Below are 12,994 nucleotides of genomic sequence, written 5' to 3'. Positions count from 1 at the left end.
ATTACCCAACGCTTCTTAAGCCACGTTAAGCGACCTTGTGCTCTACAGCTAATTTCCCCAACCAAAGAGGGTTGCTGCATCCCACCATTTTGGATAATGGGGAGGGCAGGATATACATTGTAAAAATAAAGTAAACCTCCATGAATATTCCAACAGTTATATGCTGGGGCAGAGGGATGACAGAGATGGTTACTTATATTCATTTATTACTTAGAAAGTTATATATCTGGTAATAATGGAATTGCAATTTGATAAATACAAAAGTGGAAAAGAATTTGGATTTACACCCTGCCTTTCAGTCCTGTAAGGAGACTCAAGTTGGCCTACAAACTCTTTTCCCTTTCTGTCCCTGCATAAATGCATACAACCTTGTGAGGTACATGTGGCTGAGAGAGTTCTGAGAGAACTGTGACTAGCCCAAGGTCACCAGCAGGAATGTAGGAGTGCGGAAGCAAATATGATCCACCAGGTAAGAGTCCGCTGCTCTTGTGGACGAGAAGAATCAAACACAGTTTTTGGATTAGAGTCCATCTGCTCTTAATCACTATATCACGCTATTTTAAATCTGGCATGTTTTGTGTTAAATGGACAGATGAGTAGCTGGTTAAGTATGCAAGTTAATGAGATAGTGGCTTGCATGTATGAATGTATCACATCAAACTGACTTTTCATATCTGTCGCAATGCTTTTCTATAGTATTGGTTCACATTGAACAGCAGGTTATAAGCCCTGATTCATACAGCCCTTTATGAGGTCCTCCTTTTTATCATGCATAACTGACTGTATGACATAGATGTTCCTTTTTGCAATATTTCCAGGACCCAAGGGTATGAACTCACAAAGCAGTATTGCCAGTGAATCAAGGTGGGAAGATAGTTTATGTATTTCAATCAGTAATGAGTAAGCTCATCCCTTTACCCACAATTTTTTTTAAAAAATTATTTATTTAGTATGATTTTTGTCCCACCTCCCTGATGCAGTGGGGCTTGAGGTGACTAATGTAGCATATATCATTAAAATATGGTGAATACATAAATTATACAACTAATATCAGAATAAAATATAATGATGCATCTTCCCTGTGACACACCTCGTCCTCCAGGAAGGATCGTAGCCAGCCTGTTGCATTTACTAAGTGGGTATCCAAGAAACAATGACTGATTTCCTTTAACCAACAGAAACCTCTCTAGCCTTCTTACTGGCTAAAAACAAACTGCTTTTATGTTCTCAAATATTTATTTACAATAAACACCCTTTTTAATAGGAATTTCTTTAAGCTGTCTTTCACCCCTTTCTATGCCAGGGACTTTTCTCTTGATCAGGTAAGCAATATAGGAATGATAGCAATCTTGACAAAGCCACATGGTTGGGGGATCTTGGGTGCTGTGTCAGGTGGGTGGGGTTTTGAATTACTTTTCCTGTGCTAACCTCTGCTGTCATCACACGTTTCAAACCCCTTCCTATTCCTCAGATTCTAAGATGCGCAAACACCAGTGTGACAGGTCAGAACTCTTGGCCAGTCGAAACCTGACCTTACCCCCAAGTTATCCTATACTCCACCATCTCTGGTTTGTGAAATGATTGGAGGATGGAGTTTGGGGAGAGATTTAAGTAGCTTTATTGGCAAAGAAAGGTGAGACATCCTTACATGGGCAGACTCCACCAAAACAACACATCCTCAACATGTTTGTTCTTTTCTCCCAAATTCTGCACACCTTCTCTGTTCCCCCATTGGCGAAGGGTACTTAGAGTCACAACTTTCCAGTCTGCCTATTTGCATGTTCCTACTTAATATGTTGCCCCTCCCATTTTCTTCCTGTATATTCATTATAATACAGTTTGTCATCAGAGCAGGAGGAGAAGTTAATATGCATCAGCCTATTAAGCCTGTTCAATGCGTACAATCTGATACAAGCCTTGCCCTTCAGCCTAGTTATCCAGTAGTCTTATCTTGTCCTACCACAAGCATCCTCTCTTATGACTCATCTAATTTCTAGTAGAAAACGTATTTCTTGTTTATCATACTTTGAAGACCAATATTTATTGTGATAAGCTTTTTATGAATAAGAATCCTCTCTGGCTCATGGAAACCTATGCCACAATAACTTTGTTTTGGCTACCAATCTTGATCCTCTTTGATCTGAGATTGCACATGCCTTAGCAGCCAGGTGCTCAGGAGCAGCAGAAGGCCATTGCTTTCACATACTGCATGTGAGCTCCCAAAGGCACCTGGTGGGCCACTGCAAGTAGCAGAGTGCTGGACTAGATGGACTCTGGTCTGATCCATATGTACGAGATTCTTTTTGTCGTTTTATCTGCAGCTGACTTCACACAGCTACCCTTCTGGAATATTTCAAACAGCTGATGGATAAAAACGTCTGCAAAGCCCCAGAATAAACAGTGCCAACTTCAACTTAGTTCTTGCTTTCCCTCTTGTTTGTTATCTTTAAACCTTTCCAAATTGGGGTAATTACCAAGTGTGCATGAACTGTGTCATGGAATCGATAGGCCAGTAACTGAAAACAGATGCTTCTGTTTGTGTTAAATCAGAGGGAGCCAAAAATGTTTGCTTTCAAGAAGCACATGTGCAAGGGGAAGAAGCCCCATAGTCACTCCAGGATTTATAAAATGAAAAACCTGAAGCTTTTGTGTATTGATTTTCTTAGCCAAACACTAGAGGGCAGTAGCGAAAAGTTTATACTCTGAATCGCAGCTGTAGAGTATAATTGCACAGGAGATACGTCATCTTATTTATTCATCGATGATCGGTTGCAATCAGTTCTCCAGTGTGATGCAGGGGCACATTGGCAGTTGTGGGGTTCAAATCAGCTGCTTCACTAGCTTTGTGATGTGCCTTGGATCCATTTGATTTCAATATACTTGCATCCTAAGGCATGAGGCAGTTTTCAGTTCCAAGGTTGAAATACAATAAAACCCTGTTAATCCAACTTCCCAAGACCATCAAAGCTTTTGGGAGCCCATTCAAGAAGATAAGAACGGCTATAGTGACAGAACAGGCATGAGCAGGTATGTGTGTTAGTTATAGGTTGTAATATCTGATTTGTTCCTCTGGAACCTGAGCTTCCACCCCAGGTTTGCGGCAGTTGTATCACGGCCTCTGCTCTTAGACTTACGCCGCCCTTTTCAGTGGTGTAAGTCCATTCAGCCCTATGGAGTGCTTTCCAGTGGTGTTGTTTTATTTTACTTTCCCCACACCGTTAGAAAGCCCGCTGGGGCTGGCGCTCCATCCCCGCCCTCCCAGGCATCTGGATTGGGCTGCTCATCTTCTAAATAGTTATATCCTCTGAGTAAAAATTGCCCTTGGATAGTAACGGTACTGTGGAACCATAACAACCTAGAACAGTCTTCTTTTCTTATAGGCTCGTGGTTTTATAATAATGTGTAGGCAGACAGGCTAGTAAACTTTTTGTAGGCTCATTTGCAAAACAGCTCCAAATGCAGATGTCATTCAAACAACCTAAAATGTGTTCTAAAATCTTTCCACACTGCCTAATTCAGGAAATAATGTCCATCTTGCCATGGGAAAATATAAAAAGTATCAGGGGACATAAAAATATTTGGCTAAGTTTTCTCGAATTTACAGAGTGAGCAGTGCATTAATCAGTTTGTACATCTTTGGTCCATATTCAGCTGGATTTACAAGTACTAAAACTTTATTTCCTCTTTGAAAAGGACTATGTAAAAATTGTTCATTCCAAATAATTTTGCCTCCAGTTATGACTGTGAAATGCAGGGACAGCTGGTGGAAACAGTCTCTGGCAACTTGCACAATATAAACTGGCACATTCCAGAGTGAAACAGGTTCCAAAAAGAGCATGCTCCCCCCTCCCCATCTCTCTTTTAGGATCTGTATTTAAAGCAACAGGAGAGAGAGATTGCTTAATAAAATACAGCACAAGTTTGAATATCTGCTGATCTACCTAAATGGCATATGGGCATGGAAGCTGGCTTCCTTATGCATATCTCTAGCTGAATAATAAACCTTATGTGAAAACAGATCCTGTTGATGTTCTTCCTTTTGCTGATCCAAGGCTCTCTGTGTTGACTTCTATATGAAAAGCTGAAATCTCATCAATCTGTTACTTGGAGGGGAAAAACTGAGATTCCATTTCTACCATTATTCTTTCTTGCCAAACTGTTGATCAGCTGAAATGCATCATTTTTCAATAGGCTGCTTGCCACTCTTAGAACTTGGTGTTTGGAATATAGTGTTTGGACCCTTATTCTTTGGCAGAGATATGACCTGGGATGATCAGGAGTCCAAAAATTTTCTGAAGTTGGCATGTGAAAACTGTTTTTTTAGACCCAGTTGTCAACCTGTGTTGAATGAAAAAGTTACTATAATAAGCTGATTTTTCAGAATCCATGGGAACCTAGAATTCCCTTATATTTTCATTCAGGCCCTAAAACCTCTTTGGATTACTGTTACAGTTGCCAGCAATCCCTAGGAATACTCAGGAAGGTGGCAACTCACCAAAATAATGTCTTGCTGCACTGTCATTCAGAATGTGTAACCGGAAGTGCCATCACTGCATCTCAGGATGCTTTAGGACTTCTCTGGAACTCTATGTAAAGTTTGGATTGACTTGTTCTGCCTTCCTTTCTCCTGAGATTTTGTGTGCTGGTAAAGGGATTCTCCTTTCCTCTATTTGCTGTAGCAGGCTCTGATCCTGGGTGCCCTTTCAGCCCCAAAAGTACATATTTGTACTCAGGCCTTCCTGCTGGCTCCAGCAATATATAGTTTTTTTAAAAAAAATTATTTTAATTTAAAGAATCTGAGCCACTTGGAGAACTCCCATGGAAAAGCATTGGGACCATGGAGGACAGGTCTTATTAAAAGCATTGCCCTTTGGCAAAAGAAGGCAGGGAGAGTCCCTTCATCAGCACACAAATTGTTGGGCACAAGCAAAGAGTGAAACTGACCAGAGAACAATGGTAAGGCGGGAAAAGTAAGATGCCTCCTGAGCTCTGCATTCTGCACAGCCAGGCAGGGGATGTCTTGCAGGTGCCTCAAGAAAAAAAGGTGCACTTCAAAGCATTTTTTAAAAAAGACACCTTGAGCTGAAATAAGGCATTCTGAGGACATCTTGGGAAAAAAGTTGTGTGGAATTCCTTCCCAAGATGCCTTTTTTAGGTCCTCAGGATGTCTTATTAGTGCAGTGTGAAATGGACTACTTATTTGAGGTTTATCTGGCCCTGATAACCAATTAGTAAAACACTAGCAGGAAAGCTCATTTCAGATTGCAATGAAATGGGCTCTGGCCTGTGGTAGGGGAGAGTGCAGTGGCCTTCCCTGCCCTTCCCCCCAACTGCTCCCCTTCCAGCTGCAGCAGCCTGAAGGGAAGCAATGGTGCTCAGCTATTGTCAATTGAGAAAGAAAGGGAAGAATTTGCGCCGATCTCTTGGTGATGCAGAAGGGGATGCCATGACAGGTAGTGGGGAGGGCAGATGGGGAAGTGGGGGAGGCAAGGACAACCTGTTCACCCATTGGTTGAGGGTTCGAACATTTTGTGGGGTAGTTAATTATATAGATAAAGATAGGGGTTACCAATATCATGTCACACACTTTTTTTGGTGAATAGGTTTCTCCTCCAAATGAAAATCTTGCAATTTCAAGTCCTTGGAGACTATGGTGGGAAAAATACAAGTCAATCATTTACAAGATACATTCATGTTCTGGAAATGAAAATTAATTTAGAGGCATGGTGACCAGATGTTACAATGTTAAGAGCAAGTCTTTTTTGAGAGTAGATTTGGATGTGGTAATGGATTTTGGGCGAAAGTAACCCCTTGTTACATACCAAATAGAAGATGATCTTTATACTTAATTATTTTTGGTGAAATATTTGGCTCACTCAATGGTAACTGTCCTGTAATTTTCAGTATCTTCCCTGGATCTTTTCTTTTTAATCAGTATTGCATGTATTACTTTCCAGTCTTCTGGAAGAAAGCTCATGACAAGGAGTATATTTTTGTTAGTAGGTTCATTAAGAACCCTCACTGTATGCCATCCTTACTTGATGGCTTGTTATTTTTTAATTTGCCCATTAACCATATAACTTCATCCCCTTCGTTCTATACTTAGTTCTATTCATTTACTGTTATTTCCTAAACCCACCCACCCACCTTTTCCCCACTCCCTATATCAAGTCATGCCTGGCAGGGCAGTGGTGGCCAAGCCAGGCTCGACACCATCCCTCCCAAACACTCCCAGTCCTCCCCCTGTCCCAAACATCAAGTTGAGGTAGTAGTGGCCCAGCCGGGCCCTGCACCAGCCTTTTCAAGCCCTCTCCTACCTTCCCCCCAACCCTGTCCCCCACTCCAAACATCAAACTGGGCCCAGTGGGGCAGTGGCAGCCAAGCCAGGCCCGTCACCAGCCCTGCCAAGCCCCTTCCAACCCCCCTTCAAATATCATTGGGACTATTTTATACTGTGGAAGCATGGACCTTTCTCTCTTCTCCCAAAGCACTACTGACTGCACTTAAAACTTTTGGTGGGAAAGGGTACAGTTGACTTGAGATTTCCAAAACTTTCTGAAAACACCTGCTATAGTTAGATTGCTTCCCTTCTATTTTCTGTAGTGAAATGGATTGCAAGACTTCAATCATTTTCTCTGCAAACTCTTGGCCTTCCTTGGGCATTTCTTTCCCTGCAGCTTCAATGCAGAAATTCATTTCAATGCAGCTTTAGCCCCTCCCCCTTTGGATTTCACAGTTAGACTGTCCTGTGAGGTTTTTAAAAAAATTTCAAACCTGCCATGTCTACAGTAAGCAGCACAAAAGGCACTAGTGAAATATACTATATGGTTGCTGCGGTGCACAAAATGTTTTGTGTCTCATGCCACCTCACTCTTCCAAACATGGGAAGTATTAACCATCTGAATGAAAAATAATTGATGAAATTGAACTGACTGAAAAACCATATTATACTGAAACAGTTTGAACAATTTATCCCAGGTGGACCAGTTCTCATTCTTCCTAGAATTGCAATCCAGCTGAGTTACCCTCTTCAATCTCAATGGACTTAGAAGGGTGTAATTCTCTTTGTGATTGAACTGTTGATGTATCAAACCTATATTTAGTTGGAAGTACTGCTTTTTTTAAGCACCTCCCTTAGATGATACTTCTGAATTCCAGTGTGATTCTTTTCAATTTCATTCACTGTTTTCCCCAGACAACATGCTATTGCAAACCACAGCCCCCCTCACTCTTCTACCAGTTACCAGTATATTACGGTGACTCTTGAAGCAGTCAGATTCCCAGATGTGTAATTTAATGGCAAAAACAACTATGGTAAAGGACTGAGAAATGTTGGCTCTCTGGTACTGGGGAAGTGGGAGATAACACATCCTCCATGCTGTTTCTTAAATCAGATATGCCCCTCCACCAATGTGCTTTAAGCTACAGATCAGAAAAAAAAATGGCAGAGTGCTAGTAACTCTCATTTTCACTTTACAACATAGATTGATTTGCGACTGGGGAAGTGGAATGAAATTAATCTCTTCCTTTCCAGGACTTTCCTTTCCTTCCCTGAACTATATTCCCAGCCCTAGCAGCTATTTTTCCAACCAAACTACCTGGTAACCTATCAAAGCTCTCTTATATGTTATGTAGGAGAGTCTTAATATTTCATTCATCATAATATTTCAATAGTCTTTCTCATTCTTGTTTAAGTCTTGTTTTGTAAGACCATGAACTACATGACAAATAAAAAATTAAGGCTTTCGGCATGCTGAATTCTGCACCTTAGCTTCTTCAGTGTAATTGGTCTGAACTATTTTACAAAACCTCATTGTGTCTGGAGTGGGGTAAAGCCCATGGGGGAAGGATGACAATGACACAAAGAGTAGGGAATAATCAGGCCACAACTTTGTTGAATGCAGTCTTGACACAATAGAGACTGAGGAAAATGGGTGCAGTTTTCAGCCCAACATTCACCCGGTGGCACACAACACCTAAACCAGTTCATTTTCTACCTCTGCCATGGACCAAAAAGAAGCCTATGGCTTCCAGGTCTGTCTCCTCTGTGATGGGCTGCAGGAAGCCACTTGATAGCTATCCATGGGGTTGCCAACCTCCAGCTGGTGGCTGGAGATCTCCTGCTATTGCAGTTGATCTCCAGGTGACAGTGATCAGTTCACCTGCAGAAAACGGCCACTTTGGAAGGTGGCCTCTATGGCATTAGAGCCCATTGAAATCCTTGTCCTCCCCAAACCCCAGCCTGTTCAGATTCCATCCCTCAAATCTCCAGGTATTTACCTAGTCACAGCTGGCATCCCTAACTACTCAGTGTACTGTAAATACTGGGGCCATTTGTCCAGAGTCATCCTTTCCTGACAATATATCTTGCACTACTAGTTTCTAGAATGAGCAGGTTAAAAAAGGGCAGAGCCTCCCACAATCTTGACCTTTTTACCTGCCAGATTTCCTTCATCCTTTGCCATGGTCATCTGGTAAATTAGAAGGACTTCAGCCCCGATATATAAGGATAATGGGGCTTCATTCAGAACAAAATCTTCCAGATTTTTCTTCATTAATGCTTATCAACCAGCATAAAGAGTTTTTAGCTCATCAATCCTCCATTTTTGAACTATTTAATGGATTTTATATAAACCATTACATTTAATTAATCTATTAAATTCCATTAACTGTAATTTGTTAAATTCCATTAAATTTAAATACATTTGTTAAACTGACAGCTCTAGTAGTGATATATGGAGTTTTAATGACTGTGCATTGTTGCAGTGTGAATCCTTTATTAGCGCACCGTGTCAAGTAAGTTTGGCCTGGCTTCTTGCTGAGCTTTTATATGCACCTTGATCTAGTCTTCTTTTTCCCCCGTCATTCTTAAACAGAGATTCTATTAACTGTAGTCATCCATGATGCATCATTGCAGGTTTGCGGAATAATTGAATGAGTGTCTCCTCCCCATACTAAAATTCTAAATCAAGCAAGCACAGAGAACCTACTTTGTAAAAGTAAAACTTAGTGAACACACACACTACATTCATATTAACCTGTTAGTTTTTAAACAGGACTTTGTATGTAAGAAATGAGGCAATGAAGAAAGCAGAAATGAAGCATGCACAAAAAACTAACCACAAGCCATACTCGTGCACATCTCAGTTTAACTGATTAGAAGCCATTTCTGAATACTATACATGAATTTCTGATTAGCTTTTTGAATATTTTATGTTCTGGAAGCCCTGACCTAGATATCCCAGGCTAGCCCAATCTTGTCAGATCTCAGAAGTTAGACAAGGTCACCCTGGTCGGTATTTGGACAGGAGTCTACCAAGGAATACCAGGGTTGCTATGCAGAGGCAGGCAATGGCAGACCACATCTGAACATGTTTTGCTTTGAAAACCCCTTGACATCACCTTAAGTCAGCTAAGACATGCCAGCAAAAAAAGGAGAAAAAATAAAAGGAAAAAATAAAAATAAAAAAATCTACAAGATGGACTATATCATTCTGGGTTGTTGTTTTTTTAAATTACAGAGATATCATGTATAGTGATCATGTTGCCATAATTGTGGGTTGAATTGTTCTTACAGAGGAAGTTCCTGCAGAGGGCAATCCATTTTCTGCCGGTTGTTAGCCATGACTTCCTTTTCATGCCCAATGCATGAATCTCACCCCTCCACTACTGTGCTGTCATGTGATCATTATGACTCTATTTAAAACTGCTGCTCTATGACTTTATTTAAAACTGCTGCTGCACATGTGTGGTGCTTTACAGAAATAGCACAATGTCACCTCCTTGGTGCTGGACTGTAGAGCTCATCTGGAAACAAAATTGCAGGGGGCAGAGGCACCTCTACGCACGCTATTGGGATGAAAGTACAATATTTCCATTTTGTAGAAATAAAGGGAATTATCCTCAGATTGGAAGTCATTAACCAAGCAATGGGAGAGGGTATTCATCCTCTCCCCGAAGAATGGACATACCATTCTACTCTTGCCACTGCACTACTGTGTTGTTATTACCATTGAAAAAAAAATATTGGTGAATGAATACCTGCCAGTGGGAGTTGTGGGAGGAGGAGTCCACGCAACAGAGCAGTTTACTGTCACTTAATGCAAAGGAAGGAAGGGAATGAAGTGGGCTTTTCCATCTGTTTAAACACAAGTCATAGTTTAGCCCTTGCAGACACATTAGAAGTTCAACCATGAAACTGGAGATAATAAATGATAGTTCAGTAGTAAGGTTAAATATTCTGGGTACACACTGCAACCCTTTTCAGGTTAGTACAGAGATAAAACAGAATTGTCCCTTATCTGCATCATTGTGTGCCTTTGTATTAGAACCCTTAGCTATCTTTATTAGAGATACTCTAGAGATAGAAAGTATAGCAGTTGGTTCTTTAAAATTTGAAATTGGGCTATATTCAGATGATATTCTTTTTGTAGCTACTATAGCTCCATCAAGCCAAATTCTTAGACCGGTAATAGACATGGATTCCAAGTCACCTGGATATAATCTGAATACTCAGAAATCAGAGGTTATTCTGTTAAATTTAGAAGCAGATGAAGCTGAGGAGAGATGTTTGTTAACCCAGGTAAAACAGTCTGCACTTTGTCAAATATCTTAGCATATATGTAGCCAAGAACAAGGATCAAATTTATGGTATGAATGTTAATCTGTTATTAAGAAGGGTTAAAGAAATATTTACTTAGTATTTATATTTATTGCTATTAGAATAAGAATTAATGCTCTCAAAATAGTATTATTCCTAAAACTAAGATAATATTATTACTAAAATTAATTTTGCAGTTCCTGAATACCCACCTACCTATATTAGGAAAAAACCCAAAAGACTGGTAAAGAATTTGTTATAATTTTGTTTTGCAAAAACAGAGACCAAGTGTAGACTGGCAAGCCACCCAAATGAAATGGAACCAAGGTGATTTGGCAATCCCCAGTATTTTACTATATCCTCATCAAACCAGATTAAACTGACTGTTATCATGATTCAATAATTCAGATTCTGAGTTAAACATTCTTGATCAATCCTTTGTTACAATCCTACTGAGGAGACCATTTAATTTTTTAAAAAAATCTGAGAGGAATTCTTACTATGCATAACATGACTGTTGTATTAATTTTATAATCAAGACTCATACTAAAAGAGTAGTAAATTATTCCTCAGATTTTCAGTATTGACTTTTGTGATAAGATAACTGGCACTAAGACTGAAACACCAGAGACTGTATCATATGTGAAACTGCTGGGGTCAACAATGCGGTGATTTATTGATAAGAACATGTTAGACTAGAAATATATTACAAAAAAGTGGTAGTGAAGTTCCAGTGGTGGATTCTGCATAGCATAAATATGACGTCTTTAGGATGCTATAAAAAGCCTTTTGGGGAAGAACATCACACAACTCTTTTCCCCAAAAAGGTTTTTAGTCTGTTATATTCCCCTCAACCTGTTTTTTTTTCCCAAAAATCATTAAACTAGCAATCTTTCCCCCTCAACCTGGATGAAAACAATTCCTGCTTGCTGAGTGAATGCAAGGCTCACTTGTGTTCTCCCATGCTGTGGGAATGCAAAATGCCAAAACGGATCTTTTTATAATGTTCTAAGGACATTATATTTATGCTCTGCAGAATCCACCAGAATTACATGATTTAAAGTTTGATTGTGCCAAGAATTTACCCTTCTCTGAGTTTTTACTTTTTGCGGGTGACTTCAGATGACTTCTTCAGTGCTGTGCCAGGACAGAATCATTTCTAAGTGCTTATGAAGCAGCTTGAAATAGCTCTGGTTTTAATTCACCTTTTTAACTGTTTGTTTTGCTTAATGTTAATTACCTGTTTTTCCTGATGTGTTTGAATTAATTTAATATCAACATTTTTCTATTTTATTAATTACTGTCACTAGCTTTGTGAACTCAGTGTTTTGGGAGTGCCTTCAAGAGGCTCTAGTACTGTGTTGTGTTTAGGGTTCCCTATTGCCTGGTATAGGCAAGTGATTGCCCACAAATCCCACAACTAGTCTCCTGGCTGAAGAAAGTCCTTGGGCGGAGAGCACTCTGTGCCCTTGGTGTGATTTTTTTGCACCAGGTCATCTCAAAGTCACCATCACGTTATAGAACATGCCACAACTCACAAATCAGAACACACCCAGGAGTCCCTAGTTTAAACAATGTTGAAAGTGATGCTGTTTCGGTGGGGGGTGGGGGAGTCCACCCTGAAACATCATCACTTTCAATGTTGTTTAGACTAGAGAGCCCAGATTCTCCCTTTAAATCCACACCAAAGCAAGTGGATTTAAAGAGAGAATTTGGAGAAAACATGGAAGAGCCTTTCAGCAAAGCAGTGCTAGCAGCATTAAAATTTCAGGCTATATTCAGGAGACTCTCCTGATGATACCACCCAGTTTTGATGAAGTTTGGTTCAGGGGGTCCAAAGTTATGGACCCTCAAAGGGGTAGCCCCATCTACTATTGGCTCCCATTGGAAACAATGGAGATAGGGGCACCATTTTTGGGGTCCATAACTTTGGACCCCCTGAACAAAACTTCAGCAAAACTGGGTGATATCCTCAGGAGTATCTCCTGAGGATAGCTTGAAAATTTGGTGTGGCTAGTCTAAAGATTGCGGCCCCTGCTGGCCGAACATTTCAAAACACTAACATTGCAAAAAAATACAAACCCAAATTTTTCCACCCCCACGTGATTAAATGATGGGCGCCCAGGACATTTGTCCCCACATGTCCCAGTGGCAGCTACTCCTCTGGTTCCAGTATTACATAATAAGTCATTAAGCTAAACAAATGTGTGTGTTTGTTGTTGCTTCATTATGCAATAGGGAAAAAGGCAGGGTATACAAACGTCCTAAATAAATAAATACGCCCTCAGACATAGAGATTACCCCTTTTCTCAATCTGTATTTATAATACTTACAGTCCCTCCTTAATACTTTCTCAAGGAAAAGTGTGTGTTGGGTTATAGTATCTCATCCTCA

The 12,994-nt window shown here is 40.2% G+C and overlaps 1 protein-coding gene across 2 annotated transcripts in view; it reads left to right on the top strand.

Moving 5' to 3' along the window:
* The window catches only part of LOC125432722 (pancreatic alpha-amylase-like), a 29,546-nt gene that overhangs the window by 1,739 nt on the left and 14,813 nt on the right, over window positions 1-12,994 (top strand). The window contains exon 1 of one of the 2 annotated variants that reach the window (XM_048496596.1): window positions 2,741-3,027. The exons of the other annotated variant lie outside the window; for it this stretch is intronic. The gene's annotated coding sequence lies outside the window, so the exon portion shown is untranslated. Of the gene's footprint in view, window positions 1-2,740; window positions 3,028-12,994 lie in introns of those variants that run through there. 2 annotated transcript variants of the gene reach the window in all.

The sequence above is a fragment of the Sphaerodactylus townsendi genome, linkage group LG05, assembly GCF_021028975.2.
Source record: "Sphaerodactylus townsendi isolate TG3544 linkage group LG05, MPM_Stown_v2.3, whole genome shotgun sequence".
Classification (NCBI taxonomy): Eukaryota; Metazoa; Chordata; class Lepidosauria; order Squamata; family Sphaerodactylidae; genus Sphaerodactylus; species Sphaerodactylus townsendi.
This window is presented reverse-complemented; position numbering and strand designations above follow the sequence as displayed.